This window comes from Urocitellus parryii, chromosome 10 (genome assembly GCF_045843805.1).
Source record: "Urocitellus parryii isolate mUroPar1 chromosome 10, mUroPar1.hap1, whole genome shotgun sequence".
Lineage (NCBI taxonomy): Eukaryota > Metazoa > Chordata > Mammalia > Rodentia > Sciuridae > Urocitellus > Urocitellus parryii.
The window spans coordinates 142857313-142863312 of NC_135540.1; the positions used below are offsets into that span (position 1 = coordinate 142857313).

At 53.5% G+C, this 6000-nt stretch overlaps 1 protein-coding gene across 1 annotated transcript in view; it reads right to left on the reverse strand.

Annotated features, from left to right (window-relative positions):
- Positions 1–5461, reverse strand: part of Rgs12 (regulator of G protein signaling 12) — a 113474-nt gene extending 108013 nt beyond the window's left edge. Inside the window, exon 1 of the mRNA XM_077803324.1 lies at positions 5377–5461. The gene's annotated coding sequence lies outside the window, so the exon portion shown is untranslated. The remainder of the gene's footprint in view (positions 1–5376) is intronic.
- Positions 5462–6000: the final 539 nt, after the last annotated feature.

The following is a 6000-nucleotide window of genomic DNA, read 5'->3' on the forward strand; positions in this document are numbered from 1 at the left end:
CCCACTTTGGACCTAGAAATCAAGCCTGTAGGAAGTGCTTTCTTTAAGGCAAGAGCAGCATAATTCCCAGTTTGGCTTTCCAGGTATGAAACAAGAAAACTGCCAAAGACCAAGGCCTGGCTACTAACCAAAATGCCAAGAGGTTTATTAGTAAGTTGACAAATTTTCACGCATTCTCCCTTGCTGCTACACCAATTTCAAACCAGGGCTAAAATACATAAACCAACCACAATCACACATTGCATAACAATGTCTCAGTCAATACAAGGCTACACAACAGTTGTTCATAAGATTAAAGCACCAAGTGACATGGTAGCTAACTCAGTTGATGTAAAGTATACGCTATGATGTTTGTAGGACACGTCACCCAACAACCTGCTTCTCAGAATGTCTCCCTTTAAGTGACACAAAGGTGTACTTAAAAGGTCCAAGAGTGGGCTGGGGATATAGCTCAGGTGATAGACTTCTTGCCTCACATGCACAAGGCCCTGGGTTCAATCCCCAGCACCACACACACACACACCAAAAAAAAGGTCCGAGAACACTATGAAATTGGGCAGGGACTAGAAGGGAGTTATCTCCAAAAAGAGGGCTACACAGGTAAGATGTGTTTGTACAAACAACTGGAGCCCAAATAAAAAGTCACAATCACCCTCAGCTTAAAGAGTCAGAGAATGGAGTTTGGGAAGGTAGGGCAGACTACAGAGTGAGAAGCAATTCAGAAAGGAGGGAGCTGAGATGGTGAAGCAACACTTTCAAAATCCTGAGAGATAGCCATCCACCTAGAATTCTTTTTTTTTTTCTAAATTTTTTAATATTTATTTTTTAGTTTTCGGTGGACACAACATCTTTATTTTACTTTTATGTGGTGTTGAGGATCAAACCCAGCACCCTGCACATGCCAGGCGAGCACACTATCGCTTGAGCTACATCCCCAGCCCCATCTAGAATTCTATACCCAGATACACTAAAAGGTAATTGGAGAGTAAAATAAACATGTTTTTGAAATCAAGAACAAAAAAATCTATGTGGTGTTTCTTGGGTATCAAAAAACTAGAACTTCAGCAAAATGTTGAGTGAGTCGAGTCAGAGAAGAGGAATCTAGGAAAGAGACCCAACATGGAGGAAGAGAGCACAGGGCAACCCCAGGTGACAGGTGGGCAAAAGTCTCCAAGAAATCAGGACAGACTGCAACAGGAAGGGTCTCCCAGCAACACAAGCAGTGGGTGGCGAGTGTGGGGATATGAGGAAAACCAGCTCTGACAGATCAGTGCTGGCAACACACACGCACAGGGCTATATGCAAAGAAAACTGTGCCCCAGGGTCCTGCTCCGCTCAGGAATGAGCAGTCCTTAAGAGTCATGAAGATGTGGGTGATGGTGGCTAACTTCACCAAAAGAGGTGACATGATACAGAGGGGACACAGAGGAAAGAAGGGTGGGCAGAGAGCTAATGTTTCCCTCCACCTGTGAGAGGAAGCAAAAGATAAGTCTCAAGTAAATTCTACAAGGGCAGCTCGAAGCCCAGGAGATATCAAAGGAAACAGAACACAGAACAACATCTCTGGGGGCTGGGGCAAGTGACACAGAACAATAACATTTGGTTTTCAATCCAGGAACTTAGCTTTCTGCCAAGCGTCCTGCAAAGAAAACCCAAATTGCTGCTCAGTGACACACAGAAAACAGAAAAATATATGTAAGTGGCATGTAGCGTGTGCCTGTCCTCAGTGTGTACCTCTCAAGACTGCATGAATGAGGAGAAAGATGGGGAAGGGAGCACATCGGAATACCCCCAAGAGTACAGGGTTGGGGACAGCAGGGCCATGGAAAAGGAAAGAGGAAAGAAAAATAGAAAGGCCAAACCACGTGTTCCTTTCTCATTCCTTTAACACAGACCTTAAAAAATGCAGGGAAAGGGCCTCCACACAGAGCTCCTGCCCAGAGCCCACACCAGCACCTCCATGGATGACTCTGGGGAGCTTCTGAAATAGTGCTCCCTGAAAATCATAAGTCAAGTTGCACATGCCCGGGGAAAGAGCTCATTTTTGAAGGAAGAAGATTGTTTTCATCAGCTTGCCAAAGGAGACGGTCCCTACCACATCCCAAAAGAGTAGTCAGATCACTGCAGGGACCCTCACAGTTGGAACTTGCGTCCCAAACAAGGTTTATCTTCCTAGGACACCAGTTTCCAAGAAGGATCCAGCTTCCCCTCAAGGGCAGGGCAGTGCAGGAGTGGCAGGGCCCTTGACAGACCCATCCAATCTGAGGAAAGCAAGTGAGACCATGCACCCTCCAGACAGAAGGGGGAAAACCACAGGAACATTCAAAATGGCATCAGGAGTGATGAGTGGTGCTAAACAGGAGCCTTAAAGATACCCAGGTCCTTGGGCTGGGGTTGTGGCTCAATGGCAGAGCACTTGCCTAATAATAATAAGCATGAGGCCCTGGGTTCAATCCACATAAAAATAAATAAATAAAATATATAAAAGTGGTTATTAAAAAAAGATACCCAGTCTTGATTCCCTGAGACTGTGAATGTTCCCTCTTAGGACAACAGAGACCTTGCAAATGGGAATAAATTAAGGATCCTAAGATGGGGAGTGGATTCTATATTATCCAGTTGGTCCTAAATGCAATCCCAGCATCCTGACAGGACCAAGGCAGAGGGAAAGTGAAAAACAGAAGAGAAGGCCACGTGACACAAAGCAGCCATGAGCCCAGAAATGAGGCCAGCCTCCAGCCATGAAGAGGAAAACAGAGGGGTTCTCCCAGAGCCAGGGGAAGTGCCTGGGAGACAAGCTCCAACTTCTGGCCAACAAGTTTCTGTTGTTTTAAGCAACTAAGTCTGTGGTGCTTTACTATAGCAACAGCAAACTAATACAAGTGCTAATTACAAAGTAAACAAAATGCTTACAGAAATTCCACAAATTGAAATGAAGCACAAAACTTCCAAGCCTGCACCATGTTGTGTGCACCAGCTGCCCAGAAAGCTCCAGGTAACTAACAACTAACACAGCCCTTCTCTCTCAGCAGGATGCTTTGCTTGGCCCACTCCAGATGACCAATAAACCAATAAAAATAAAAAACAATGGATCAGAAACCCACAGCCCCAACCTTCCCAGGAGATAAGCTGAGACTTTCCTTCCTTCCTTACTCTGAGAGCTGAGACTCAGCACAGCCTTGACTCCCTCAATCTCCACCTCCAGATTTCCCATAGGTCCCTGCCTATGGCAGCCAGGCTTGCTGGGACCCAGCCAACACCTCCAGGCCTCCGTCTCCAGGACCACACCGTACCAACATCCAGCCCCTTCCTCTATGAGACCCTACTCTAAAATAGAGGGCAAAAAGTGAGCCAGCCCCACCCCTGGATCCCCTCCCCTACAGCATGCAGGACCCAGGCAGTGCCTCCCTCATCACCTGGTGACCCTCCCCATGACAATGCACCTTGGCACCCTCCAGCACCAACCCTTGCCCTCTCCCAACCCCCCACACCTCCAGCCCAAGTCAGGAGCCTTTCCTCACCCCTTGGTTTTGACCACCTCACTGCCCTGTCTCACCTGCCTCTGCTCCTCTCTGTCACACAAGCCTCCCTGCTTGTCTTCAGTCACAGGCTACAGTCTGAACCTGGCTGAGAGTAGGTTCCAGCCCCAAGAGATATCACAGTAAAGTCTGGACTTGCAGCTTTCAAAGAAGACCAGGGGCAGAAGTTATGGCTCAGTGGTAGAGCACTCCACTCCCCTAGCACGTGTAAGGGGTTCGATCCTCAGCACCACATAGAAATAAATAAATAAATAAATAAATAAGATGGGGATATTGTGTCCAACTACAACTAAACATATATATATATATATATATATATATATATATATATATATATATGACCCAGACCCACATGCACCTGCCCTCAACATCCACAGGTGTGCAGGGACACCTGCCCCACTGACCCTGCCTAAGCCCTGCCCCTCAGTCAGCATGGCTTCTCCATTTGAAGTGCTCCTAAAACTCAGGTCCTGTGTCAGCCCTGTGCACCTGATATCCTTCATCTAGTCCACCAAACCACTGGGAAAGGTGCACATTTTTATTCCAATTTTTCAGGGGGAGAAAGCTCCCAATGTTTCTAAAGATGTAAACACAGTCTCTCCAGTTTAGAATCAGTTTTGCCCTCCCCACATCACTTCTGGGTTCAAGTCTCAACTCCCTTCAGGGTTTCCAAGACTTTTCTTAAGGTGGTCTCCTGCCACCAGCCACCCTCCTGAGGCACCACAGCCTGCCCTGTGCGTGTGCCTCTTCTCTGTGAACTGCCAGCCAACTGCCCGCCACTGCCTGCCTGGGAAGGAAGCCCAGCCACAGGTCCCTCCCACAGGTTCCCACGCCTCAGAGCCCCAAGGTGCTGCTATGAAAATAACTGACAGGACCATGCTGCAGGTGGGACAGAGACTCCCAACCCTGGAGCAGCCTCACAAGCAGGCCAAAGAGGAAATGGAGGTGCACAAGAGCAGACCACCAGCCCAAGGGCACATCCTGGGCAAATTGGCCAGGAAGGTGAGAGGCCAGATGGTCCAACAGTGGGCCAGCTCCCTAACTACACTCCAAAAGTCTGGGACTGACTCTGTGTGTACTCCACAACTCTGAGCCCCCTCTGTCTACACTCTACAACTCTGAGACCCCTCTGTCTACATTCCACAACTCTGAGACCCCTCTGTCTACACTCCACAACTCTGTCTGCACTGCCCCACTCTGAGCCTGCACTGCTCAACTCTGAGCCCCCTCTGTCTACACTCCACAACTTTCTGTCTGCATTACCCCACTCTGAGCCCCTTCTCACTGCACTGCCCCACTCTGAGCCCCCTGTCCACACTGCACTGCCCCACTCTGAGCCCCCTGTCCACACTGCCCCACTCTGAGCCCCCTCTGCCACACGGCCGCACTGAGCCCCTCGGTGCACGCCGCAGTCCCCAGCCTCGAGACGGCTGACCTGCGTTCCTGCAGTGCACTTGCAGAGTTGGGTCCCTGGAGACGACCGCTGCCCAAACAATGCGGCCGCCCGCTAAGTCCAACGAGACTCCGGACCGGACCCCAGCGCTGAAGCCCGGCCAGCTTCCCGGCCGCGTTCCACCCCGCACGGCCCAGTCCCGGTCCCCCGGCCCCGGCCCGGCCCCAACTCAGAAGCGCTCCCCGTCGGGCCGGCGGGACCCCCTGCTGAGGCCCGCGGCCGCCGCCCCGGCCCCGCGCGCCCCGGGCCGCGCGAGTTCCCGGAGGCGCGGGAACAAAGGAGGCGCGGGCGGCGGCCCAGGAACAGCCGGGTGGGCGGCGGCGGGGACCGGGCGCGCGCCGCCGAAGACAGCAGGGCGGAGGCGGCGCGCCGGCCCACACCTACCGGGCCGCGCCGCTAGCTGCCGCTCGGGCGCCGGGCCGAACGCGCCAACGGTCGCCGCCGCGAGGTGCGGGGCTCGGGAGGGCGGGGCTGGCCGGGTGGGGCTCCTGGGAGGCGGGGCTCCGGGACAGGCCAGTGGGAGGGGCACGAGGGGCGGGGCGATGAGGGGTGGAGCTCCGGGACGGGGAGCCCTCAGGAGGTGGGGGCGGGGCTGGAGCAGACGGGAAGCCGGACCACAAGGGGCGGGGTCAGAGGGAATACCCCGCAGAGATGGGGCGGGGCCTCTGGGTCGGGGCGGGACTTCCGCCGCGCGGAGGCGGAGCGCTCGTCCCGGCGCGGAGCGTTCACCTCCCCAGCCTCCCTCCCGCGCCGAGGTGTTCTCCGCCCCGACGCGCGCTCTGGGGACTCCAGGAATGCCTTTAGTTTTCAGTGGGGGCAGCGAGATGGGAATTGTGGGTCTTTACGGCCAGAAGCGCGGCGATGACCACGTCCTTCGGGCGGCAGGGCGAGGCTGGGTGCGCCTCCCGGGGGAGGGGCAGCTCTGGGTTGGGGGGCTCCTGCCTGGGCCGCCGGAACCGCTGGGGCTGCGGGCCGCCTTTCTCTACGCCGGCTTCTCCGCCCTTTGCC